The sequence below is a fragment of the Chinchilla lanigera genome, unplaced genomic scaffold (assembly GCF_000276665.1).
Source record: "Chinchilla lanigera isolate Chin_1 unplaced genomic scaffold, ChiLan1.0 scaffold00074, whole genome shotgun sequence".
NCBI classification, from domain to species: Eukaryota; Metazoa; Chordata; class Mammalia; order Rodentia; family Chinchillidae; genus Chinchilla; species Chinchilla lanigera.
Window position 1 is genome coordinate 8,587,212 of NW_004955475.1, and position 12,317 is coordinate 8,599,528.

At 51.6% G+C, this 12,317-nt stretch overlaps 1 long non-coding RNA gene across 1 annotated transcript in view; it reads left to right on the forward strand.

Annotated features, from left to right (window-relative positions):
- LOC102015949 overlaps positions 1 to 6,915 on the forward strand; it is a 69,881-nt gene extending 62,966 nt beyond the window's left edge. Inside the window, exons 3-4 of the long non-coding RNA XR_263613.2 lie at positions 5,193 to 5,306; positions 6,748 to 6,915. This is a non-coding gene — a long non-coding RNA (uncharacterized LOC102015949). The remainder of the gene's footprint in view (positions 1 to 5,192; positions 5,307 to 6,747) is intronic.
- The last annotated feature ends 5,402 nt before the right edge of the window (positions 6,916 to 12,317 follow it).

Here is a 12,317-nt window from a genome sequence, read left to right on the forward strand (position 1 = left end):
AGAAATTATATATAATTTATATATGTATATATAGGCTGGGGATATAGCTCAGTGCCAAAGTCCTAGGTTCACTCCTCCCAAAAGGAAAAAGCGTAAAGAAAATAAAACCTGCTGTCTGGAGCCAATGGGAAGCTTATGCATTCATTCAGCAGATACTATACTTGCAGGGACCTCCTCTGTGCCCAACCTAGGGTAGGCGCCCATGAAAGGTTACAAGGAAGCTAGAGGAAGTGACTACCAGGCTGTCATATAAGAGGTCACTGTGGCAGCACTGAAGGAGTCACCAGCTGCCTGTCTGGGTGGCAAGCTCAGAAAGGCTTCACATAGAATATGCCCTCTGAGATGGGCTTTGAAGTCTGAGTAGAAGTTCACTGTGCCCCTAAGAGAATAAGGATATTATTCTTTAGAAAGGTAGAAAGAACAACATAGGGAGAGACCCGGTAGCATGAGAGAAAATGGCAAGTACTTCGCTGGGGTGGAGTAGTGGTGGAAAAGTGGGAGAGAACAGAGAGAGGTGGGGGGTGGAAGCTGGAGAAAGCTGACCCTGCTGGCACAGGAATGAACTTGAATGTTAGATAGTTACATAGTACAGCTACCTTGCAGAGCACACTGGCAACTGCCATCAGCATTTCAGATACCCAGACCTTCTGCCAGGGCAATTTCACACCTTGGTGTCTGCCCTGGAGAAACACTTGGCACATGGATTACAGCATTTTCACAATGTAAAAGGAAGACGTGTACCACTAGGAATAGCTACCAGGAAGGGACTAGTTCAGTAAGATTTTGCTCCATCCCTGCTAAGGAATCCCTGAGGCAGTTGCAGTAAATGAAGTAGATCTCTTAAAGCAATGACATGAGTAAATAATATTTTGATTGCAGCAGATTGGGCTAGTATGCACACACGTATTTCCCACCTCTGTCAGCTGCTGGGACCTAGAAGCAATGACATCCCCATGATGGGGAGTATACCTGGCATCCGGGTCTTGGCTTCTAACACCATTCCCCAACCAGAGGAACCAGGGCGCCTCAGAGAGACGGCTGAACGAGGGCCAGAGCAGGCAAGGTCCAACACAAGCCTGGACCATCTGGCGGTGTAAGAAAACGAGGCTGCGCGCATCAATGGATGGGGGCCTCGACAAAGGGCACAGGAGGGGGCCTCGTAGCCAAAGTGGGGGCGATCTGGGCAGACAGTAAGTAATGATAGTCTTGCATTTTCATCATTTCTTTTTATTTTAACCCAGGTTTACTTTTACAGAAAAGGTGGGAAGATCCTACAGAGCGTTCCCATATACCCTGTATCTACTTTCTTAAACGGCTAACCTGTCACATCAGCAGAGTACACAGGTCCCACTTAACAAACCAATACTGACATTTTATCATTCGTGCAAAGCCCATACTTTCTTCAGATTTCAGGAGCTTTTGTTCCAGCATCCCACCCAGGACACTGTATCACATTGAGTTACCATGTCTCCTTAGGATCCTCTGCGCTGTGGTGGTTTTTCAAACTTTCCTTGCTTTTGATGACTTTGACAATCTTGAGGCGTATCGGCTGGGCATCTTGTAGATTGTCTCTCAATTTGGATTTGAGAAACCACGATGGTTTTCTCATACTTAAAGTAGGGAGTGTATTCAGGGAGGAATACCGCAAAGATGGGGTGACCTGCTCCATTTATCTGATCTGTGCTGCCTACAGTCTGCTGGTGATGCTGACCTGGATCACCCAGTTGAGGGGGTGTCTGTCAGTTTTTTCACGTTCCTTATTTCTCCTTGCCATGAGCCTCTGTTTGGATGGGTATCACTAAGTGCAGCATATACTTACCAGAATTACATGGTATCTCTTCGGGGAAGGTAGACAATATTGGATTTTCACCTACAGAATATACAGTGGTAAATACCTGTCGGCACACATGAATGTCAATAACTGAGTGCATGAATGAATGGAGAAGGATGGCTTTCCCTTAGAGTCACTACACACGGAAAGAAAGAGGAAACTCGAACATTGCTGCTAAAAAAAATAATCACACGGGACCATAGTGAGTGGTGATCCACCCACGTATATGACAATTAGTGGGTAAGCACTGGAGAAGGAACAAGGATTGAACATTTCAAAATATCTTCCCCAAGATAGTTATCAACTAAAAGGAGAGGTAGAATAACTTACGGTGATGAACCCTTCAGATATCAGCCTTACCAAGTGATCAAGCACCAACTGATATACACTGATGTGAGAGCTGAGGCGCCAACCCTTTTCTCCAACATTCTTGCCCAACATGTATGGTCTCCCTTTGATAATGAGAAAACAAGCAAATCTGAATCAAGGGATGGGCAACAAAACACCTGTTCTTCAAAAATGTCAAGATTAGCACAGTATGGCGGCGCATACCTATAATCCCAGCCACTCCAGAGACTGAAGCAGGAGGATTGCAAGTGCAAGGCCATCCTGGGCAACTTAGTAAGACCCTGTCTCAAAAAAGAAAAAAAAATTTTAAAAGGATCAGGGATGTAACTCAGTGCAAAGGCCCTGGGGTCAACTCCTAGTACTGGGGGAAAAAATAATAGTCAAGCTCATGAAAGACAGAGAAGGACCGAGGAACCATCACAGACTGGAGGTGACTTAGGAGATATGACAACTAAATACAATGTGGAATCCAGGACAGGACCCTAGAGACGCAAAAAGGGCATTAGTGGAAAAACTGAGGAGATTCCAGTACAATCTGTGGTTCAAGGGATAGTATTGAACCAATGTGAAGTCCCCATTTTGATCATTGTGCTATGGTTATGTAAGATTTTAATACTAGGGGAAGCTAAGTGAGGGGTGTACAGGAGCGATCTGTTCTATTTTTTACAACTTTTCTGTGAGTCTAAAATTAGCTCAAAATAAAGGTTTAAAAAGTTGCCAGATAAAAGATTTGGGGCAGGTCCCTAGAAGGCCTCTGGTGGCAGATGTGAAATGTGCTGGTGGGCTTTTGAAAGGTGCTTGTCGCAAGCAGTTAAGGAGAAGAGCTGGCCGGGGAAGAGAGCTGGGGGTTGAGGCCTCAGGACTCGGCGATCCTGAGGATGCTCCGCCCCTCTTTGGAGCTGAGCCCGGGAGACCACCTCTTCTACATATATTCTGCCACAAAGATTTGTTCAACCGTAGCAGCCTAGCAGACCAAATGGCTTGGATCTCCAGACCACACCCTAGCACCCTATGTCCCCACCACTTCTACTCTCCAGTACGGTGCTGGGAGGGGAAGCCCTGTGCCCCGCACTCCTGGCGGGGAGACAGTGAAGGGAAGCTGAAGCAGCTGGGGAAAGGCTTGGCAGGGGGGTGTGGGGTGCTCCAGAGGGAGGGCCACTCAGACAGTGGTTAGCTACAGAGTGGAGCTTAGCAAAAGGAAGGGGGAAAAGAAGGGGGGGCTGTCCTTCTCAAGGGGCCCTTTCATGTTGAAATCAGCCAGCGTGAATGCTGGCGGCCCAGGAGCCCAGCCGGGGGAAATGTGAGAGCCCCCTTATCTCCCCTCATGTCACAGCGACGTCTGCGGTTCCCAGCCGGCCAGCGAGGATGCATTAGCAGAAGTGTTGGTTGGGGAGGGGGTTGTCCCATCGAGACCTTGGGCTGGACCCACTCAGCAAAGGGGGCGATAGAGGAAGCAAGTTCCCGCCCCTCCTGGTGCTGGGAGCAGAGGGCAGACTAGGAATCCTGCATCTTGAAGCAAGGACAGCCAGTGGGCTTTGGGACCTGGGGTTAGGAACTTGGCAGGAATCGGAATGAAGGCCTCCAGTCCTACCCCTATCAAATGCCAAAATGTCCTACAGAGCATGCATCTCAGAAGCTCTGGGCGGGTGTGCAGGCCCTGCTTACATACCTTCAGGGATAGGGGCTCACTTCCTCTTGCGACAGCTCTGTAATACGGTTCTGGTTCCACCTTTGGATTCAGTTCTCATTCCTGGGCAGAAAATCTGGGACATTTGACCAGGGAGGCTGTGGCCCCACCCTCCTTGAGACACTCTCAGCCCAGGAGTGACCCCTGCTGTCCAGACAACCTTAGAGGCAGAGAACTGAGCCTGCTAACTTGCTATCACCAGCGCTGGTGGCCCTGCTTGCCCCCTTCCAGCTCTGTAATCTTTTGCTGCTGTTGATGGGCTATGAGGTTCTTTGTCAATCTGTTGCTGCAGAAACGATGTGGGTGAGGCCAACAGCTGGACCACGGGGCATTGTTGGCCCCCACAGCTGGAGCTGTCAGCAACCAGTGTTTTCATAGACACCATTTGCCTGTGCAAGTTCCTGGCCCCCATCACTCTCCCACTGTGGAAAAGGCCCCAAGCCTCTGTCCCACACTGCATCCTGAGTGAGCCCTGGCTGGCTCAGCTTGAGGTCATCCCAGCAGCTTCTGCTGCCCCAGAGAGGAAAGGGTTGGGAGGCCAGGGAGCCCCTGGAAGGCGCGGGCATGAGGAGGACAAGGCGAGACGGAGTCAGAGAAGCCCTGGGGGCAGCTTGGAGCAGGAAGGGTCATGAGGCTCTAGACCTCCGAAATATGCAGAGCCTTTCTGGGTAACCTTGGTCAGTCTATTCGTCTCTCAGCCCAACCAGCAAGTGGGAAGCGTTCTTTGCTGATGGAGTAAAAATAGCTTCCTGCCCCCACCCTATTGTTCTTTTTCTTCCATGTCTGTTACATGTCATAGTTCCAGTCACAGTCTGGGTGGCTGTCTCCTCCACTGAGGCACAGTCTCCATGAGGGCAAGTAGGGCCTTGTTTTCACTATCGCTGCTACCTGGGCATCCAGAACGAGGGCTCTCCAGCACCTTTGCAGCTTGGTGCTCTCATGCCATTTAGTCCAATCGCATACTCTTATGCCATTTACTTTCTCCAAGTGAGAGTCTGGGTTAGAGCCAGCGGAGGAGAAACTATTTTCTCGGGGTGGCAGTTACTTGACAAAGGAAAATTTTCTCCTGGAGCTTAACGGGCTGCACGGGGAAGGAGGGCACCAGGAAGTGAAAGGCTCAGCTAAGGTCCCTAGGAAAGGGCCTCCAGCCTGAGACAGCTGCCAGGACACGAGACCCCTCAGAGGCTGATTCAGTCCCAGGGCCTGAGCCTGTGACTCCTCCAGGAATCCCCAGTGCCAACCTCAGGGCCTAGCTAGGGGAAAGGACTTGGGCAGCATTTGATGCTAAGAGCCAACTCATAGCTTGCCATTTTGTGCCTGCCTTAGCGCCTCCCAGCTTTGCATCTGGGACTTCCCGACACCTGCTTATGTGGGCTCTGCCATCTCCCACAGGCTGGCAACGCGTTCCGCATCATTCCACTGTTCTCTCGGAACGATAGGGTAAGTCTTATATTTTATTATTCTCATTCAAATGAGGAGACACAGACTCAGAAAGGCTTAGTGACTTGCCCAAAGTCACACAGCCCAGAAGCTATAGAACCAGAATTTGTCTTTTGCCTTTGATCAGGTTGGGCTGGAGCCTTCAGACTCCACTCCCTGGCCCAGAACTGCCGCCTTCATAGCTTGCGTTCATTACCACGAGTGCCACAAGATCCAGCTCTGGGCGGAGCCTGTTCTTTTCGCTCCGCACACAGGGCCTTTCCGCAATTCCTCTTGGGATTTCAGTGGGCAGGCAGAGGGTGGGCAGGCTACCGTGGGACAGACAAGAAGGCAAACTTTGAGGTCCTGGAAGTATCTACAAAGTTCTCTGGCCACAGGCAGCAGTGCCTTGACTTTTGCTGAGAGCCAAGCATCAGCTTAGTGAATACTTTTGGAGTATCCACAGTATGCCTGGCATCCCATGAAATGCTTTTGTAAAGAAACTGTTGTCACAAATGAGTCAAGCGCTTGCTATGTGGCATGCGGGCATCATGCACAATCCCTGTGACTTCAGAGTCCTGCAAGGGACTATGACCATCACCTCCACTTTGCAGAGGGATGAAGTGAGGGTCAGAGTAGCCAAGCTACATGCCCAAGGCCTCCCAGGTAGAAAGTAGCAGGGCTGGGAATAGAGCCCAGGCCCGCAGACCAAAAGTCTATACTCTTAAGCCCTGTGCCTGCTGCCCCCCAGGGGAACCTTCTGCTCAGGAAGTAGGGATGAGAGCCATATGCACTAACAAGGGGGGCGCACAGAAAAGCAAGAAAGAGTGTGCCGGTGCCATGCCAGCTCACTGGCTGGGGACACAAGGGCCTGAGAGAAGTTGGGGTGACTCCCTCCAACACTGCACCCCAGATTATCAAGCCTGAGAGCCCTGAGTTTGGCTGGGATAGGCTTTTGGGGTAAGTCAGGGCTCTGCTGGTGCTGCCTGCATGGAGCTGGGGACTTCAGGCTCATGGATGACAAAGCCAAGTGTTTGGAGAGAGCAAAGGGGCAGGGTTAAAAAGGAGGGGCGTTTAGAGAAATCCTGGGTGGGAAATCACTGGAAAAGCTTCCAAAGCAAAGGATGACTCTTTGTGCTTTGGAAACTGGGAGGAGCTTGAGGATGCAGAGAGTAGAATGCAAGCGCCGAGCTCAGCAGAATGCTGCAGACAAAGGCAGCCAGCACGCTTCTTTGTCAAGCAGCTTCCACACACGCGCTTTCCCCAGCGGATCATAACTGAGAGGTGCGCGAACCTGAAGCCCCCAAGTGGGGCCTGAGGGTTCCCGATCATGTAATTAAGAAGAGGGCAGATCTGGGTTGGGCACACAAGTCAGTCTGGTTCCAGAGCCTCTCTTAGTTCAAGCTGCTATAACAAAATAGCTTAGAGTCATTTATAACTAACAGAAGTTTATTTCTCACAGTTCTGGAGGCTGGGAAATCTGAGATCAAGATGCCAGCCAGATTCCGTGTCCAGTAAGAGCTCACTCTCTGCTTCCAATGTCTGCGTTCTACTTATGTCTTCATATGGAAGAAGGGCAGAAGACTCCCTCAAGCCTTTTTTTTCAGCTGTATTTTATTTTATTTTTGGTTTTTTTCTCCGGTACCAGGAACCGAACTCACGACCTTGCGCTTGCCAGGCAGGTGCTTTGCCGCTGAGCTAAATCCCCAGCCCCTTTATTTTATTTTTAAGATAACAAAAACAAAATAATAAAAACAAAGGCAAAACCAAAGCAACACAGAAACAATAAAAACGATACAGAATTTCAAAACAAGGTGATAGGAAATTAGCAATGGTTGTCGTATTACATATTGTTATCTTCAAAGCAGTTGCTCAGATAACCAGATCTAGGCATGTAAGAATGCTCAAACAATTACACATTAACTGTCCCTTTCAATAAATCAAATCCCACTCACAGCCCTCCTGACTGAAGCACCTTCTAAAGGTCCTGCCTCTTAATACTATTGCATTAGGGGCGAGCTTTCGACATTATGAATTTGGCAAGACATGTACATTCAGGCCAAAGCAGAGCCCATGCTCTGAAATGATCCCAAAGGCAGGCTGGGGAGGGGGGGAAAGTCCTAGGAAGTAGCAGCAGAAAGGTCTCCAGAGACCAGAGCTGGGTGGCCAGGGTCCACGTATAATGCTATGTGGCACGTAGTCACCCCAGCCTTTCTTGGACAGTAGTAACCCTTTTTTGAGTCTTCTGGAAAATATAAGACACTCTGGGCTGGGAGGGTGGGGGTGTCTGGTCTGAACACTTCCCTCCATCCACCTTAGGGTTAAGTCCTCTGTACAATATCCACGATAAGGAGATTTCACCAGGAAAAAATAGGAGATGGCACTCCAAGCCAAGCGCACAGCCTGAACAACCACACGGCGTCTGAAGAGACCACATCAGGTGCGGGAGTGGTCAGAGAAGCCTGCTAGTACTGGATAGGACAATGGGAAGCCAGCTGAGGCTCTGGCTGCAAAGACAGCCAAGATTCTGTAAGCCAGTCCCTCACCCTCGGCATCGGCTCGCCTTTCCCCTTACCACCCTGCAGGATTGCAGAAGCTACAGTAGCCCTTGTCTCTCATCTAACCTGAGGCCTCCATTTGCAGGTGAAGAAACTGAGGCCCAGAGAGAGAAAGTGGCTCACGCAAGGGCACAGAGCTGATCTGCTGTAACCTGGGGCAGACCTTCGGTGGACAGTCAGTAAATACTGTTGACTTGAAGCCTTGTTCTGTTCAGGATTCCAGATAGCCTGCAGTCAGAGAGCACTACACATGCGCTGTAAGCGTCTCTCCTCCAAAGGCAAGCTCTGTGGCCCCAGAGGTGCTCCTCGACACAGCAGTGCCTCTGCACGGCACATAGTAGGTGCTTGGTAGGTCTTCATTGAATGAATGAATGAGTGAATGAATGTTTGGGTCAGGAAATGGTGGGGACTTTAGGACAGTCACAAGGACACCCAGCTGAGGGGGCCAATGGGAGCAGAAATCAAGCCCTTGGTATCTTCCCAAGTCATGTGCTCTCTGCACAGTGGCATACGCCCAAAGGAGGCACTTTGTGCCAACTGCCAGTATGATAATCTATAAGCTGGTGACAATGTTGGGGTCCTCAGAGGTCCAAGGACTCAGTCTCTCCTGTAGCCTGTTCTCTCTTCTCTAAGCATTTGGCCAAGACCCACCCACACCACCTTCTGAGGAGCCCCAGGCTGAGGAGAGATGTATCCTCCTGCTGGCCCCAGGCCATTGGTCCACACAGATGTTCTCAAGGTTACATCTGCTGCTGACTCCCACAGCTTCTGGTCAGCTGGCTCCAAAGCTTTGTTGCTCGTTCCCTCGCTGTGCCCCTCCCTGCACACTCACCTCTAGGAGTTCTTTATCTAATACATGCTCTGATGAAGTGTGCTCAGTGGGCACTACCCCCCAGCAGAGCCTTGGAGAGTGAGGGCAGGCCTTCATATCAATGGGGAGAACAAGGCTCAGAAACGTTGAGTAATTTAGCCAAGGTCACTCAGCAAGGACATCCTGGCTTGGATTTAGATGGAGATCTGTCTACTTCAAGGATTATGCTTTGCCCAGGGCAGCACAGCTCTACTGGAAAAGCACCTCATGGCAAAGCCTTCTCCACTCTCTTTGGGATGTGGCATGTGTGTCAGGAGGACATCAGAATGTCTGGCTGTGTGCTGTATGTGCCACCTGTGTGGCTTGAGGCAGAAGTTCCACCTGGCTCCTTAGTAGGGGACAGATGGACTTTTGTCCACCCACTGGTCCTGCCATATAGAGTTATGGCAGGACTTCCAGAGAAGAGGGCCTGCTCAGACTGCAGGCTGAGGTCGGGGAGTGTACTCAAGACGCAGGCCCTGAGGGTGTAAATTTCAGTCTGGTTCCTGGGCAGGGTTTCACTGGGTAGGGACATCCTCAGCTCCTGCCCCTTCAGCCAAGTTCTAGTTCTTCCGTTTCAGTTCTGCCCTACAATTTGCTCAGTGAGGCAGGCAGGCAGGCAAGAAGAGGGCTTGCTGACGCCCTTTCTCAGGACCATCCTTTAGCCAGGTGAGGCTGGGCCTGTGGCTGGGGCCCTGATCCAACACAGGCACCGCTTGGCTGCGGAGGCTGCTGTGCCTTATCGTGGAGTCCCTGGGGCAGGTGGTGCCGCACGCTGCTCACCTTTGGTGACGCAGAGCAGAACGCACCGGAAGAAGTTCCAACTGGCTGTGAGTCTTAGCTGCTCAGGCTCTTGTTTGTTGAGGAATGAAGAATGCATTGCATGGTGAAGGAGGGAGAGAGAGAAGGACAGACAGCAGTTGACAGAGGGAGGGCTAAGCAAGCAAACAGCAGAGGAGCCTGAGTCAGGAGGCTTGAATTCTGGACTCAGCTGTCACTGATTTGCAGCAGGTCCTGTGGTTTGTCACTTCCTCTCTTCAGGCCTCTAGGTGCCATTTTTCAGGCTGTGAGGGACCCGGGAAGGACTAGCCTAGGCACCCTCTGAGGCCCCAAAAGTACTGACCTCGAATTGCACAAGAGACATGTTACCTTTCCTAGGCTGGTTCTGGCAGTATGAGTTTCTGCAACTCACAGGGATGAAAAATAGCAAAAACCAAACTTTAGAAACTTCAAGTGTGTCTGGGGCTAGGGAGTGAGGGAGCGGAGCTGCAGAACCTTTGTCTCTGACTCAAGCCTCTCAGGGGTAGATGCGTGTTCTCTGAGGCAGGGTTGCCACCCAGACGGACCTCAATGAGGCACTGGCCCTGCCACCATCTCCCCCACACACCCTTCTCTCTGCTGATCCTCTCTGGAAGAATCCGCAATGAAGCCATGGCCCAGAGAAGCTTGGGAACCTTCTCAGGTTCACTTTGGGATGCAGACACCCAGCGGCCTGGAGTCCAGTCTTAATGTCATCGTCCCAAGTGGCAGGAAAGTGAAGGGAGGAGGAGGAGGGAAGAGCACCCCCCCACCTATTCTGTCCCCCTTGTGCCCAACTTAGTGCTCGCACCCCCGGGCATCCCTCTCTCCCATCTTCTAATCAGCGCACATCCAGCTCTCAGCCCATTTGCTGCCTGAGTCCCCACAGTCAGCAGGTGCCAAGCTAGAATTTAGAACCCAGATGCCAAATTCCTGCCAGTGCTCAAGGGTCCTGACATAGTCGCAGCAGGTAGCCTCCGTGACACTCTGGCCTTTGTCACTCTGACTGGCAGTCTCCCGTCCCATGAAGCTCAGCTCCAGCTGCAACCTGAATAGCTTATGGGGGAGCGCTGGAGGGAAGGAGGTGGCTGGGGAGGCCTCAGGAGCACTGTGGGGTGATGTACCACGGGGTTACACCTCTCTTCCTGTGTCCTCTCCCCTTCCCCTAGTAGAGGTGGCGGGCACCGGGTCCCAGCCAGGTCTGAGTCCTCCCTGGGCCCTTCGGTTTGGTCTGCTATTTTCTTCTGGGAGGGAGAGTAGAAGCTGCTGCCAGCCTCCAGCTTCAGGAGCTTCCAGGTAGACCCAGGGGACGGACTGGGAGGTAGAGAGGCTGAGAGAAGCAGAGTGACAGACACAGAACAATAAAGAAAAAGGGAAAGTGGAGGACAGGAGAGAGAGCCCAGAGCCATGGAGACAGAACCAGAGAGAGAGAGCGAGAGAGCGAGTGACTGGGAAAGAGAGAGATGCAGAATTGGAGAGAGTGAGAAAGCCAGAGAGAGAACAGAGGAAGACCCACAGGCAGCAAGATAGAAACAAGACAAAAGCAAAGACGAGGCCAGGCATGGTAGCACACACCTGTAATCCCAGCTACTTGGGAGGCTGAGGAAAGACGATCAAAAGCTTGAGGCTAGCCTGAACAACTTAATAAGGCTCTGTCTCAAAAATTAAAATAACAACAACAACAATAATAATAATAATAATAAAGGTTGAGGATGTCATTTGCCACTCTCTGGGTTTTGATTTGATCCTCCACTCCCCTGCCCCCCAAAAGCAAGAAAGACAGGGAAGAGACTGGAAAACTGACAAAAGGCAGAAAGTAGAAGGTGAAGGACAAAGGACAGAGGGACAGTAGGGCCAGCAGGGCCAGCCGGGCAAAGAGATGAGGCAGGGAGAGGTACCAAAGCCGGATGCTGCTGGGAGCCCAGGGCGGGAGCCAGGTGGAGGTGGCCCAGCTGTGGCTACACCCGCCTCCCCGGCTGGCCTCTTCCCACCCTTTCTCACTAAAGAAATCGTACTACTTGGGCCGAGTGGGCTGGAGACTTGGAACTCAGTTGGTTTGCCTAAAGGTAAGAATACGCTAGTAAGCCTATAATTGTTTGGCACAACTTTTGGGAAGATTTGTCCACAAACATTGCTTCCCAAGGGCTCCCAGCATGGTGTCAGAGCACGTCCACCGCTGCCAGAGAAGACTCCAGAGCTGAGGTTGGGCCTTTTCCCTCTCTCCTTGTATTCTCAGGGTCCCTGGCCTTATGGGTGACCCAGCATGGCTAGCCTGGAAGCTGGGCTGAGGAGTCACAGGGAAAGGCACCCAAAAGCCTTGTGGAGCCCACCAGAGACCCTAGAATCTGTCCTCGACACTGCTGCTACCCCTCCCCACCTGGCCCCTTTGTGTACCAGCCTCCCTTAGCCTCTGCCTTCTGCACTCACTGAGGCCTGCACCATCTCGTCATGCTGTGTCCTTCACGCCACCACTTGGTCATCGTTTCCAATCCCCATCCCGCCAGGCAGCCAAGTGAGTCTGGCAAACCACTCCTGCTCTGCTCTCCCTCAGGCCTGATTCAGGTAGTGGCCACATGAAGGGGCTCCCTCCCAGGTAGCACCCCTCCCTTAGGCCACTCAGCAACTTTGGAGCCAATAGCTGCCTCCTCTCATCAGGGCCCTGCAAGGCAGGGCAATGCCTGCTCAGCCACCAGCCCGGAGCCCTGGCCTCCACCAGCTCCTCAGAGTAATTGGACTCCAAAGCCCCATAAGGCTTCGGGATTGCAGGCTAACAGGGTGTGTGTGTGTGTGTGTGTGTGTGTGTGTCCCAGGTCCTAGCAATAATAC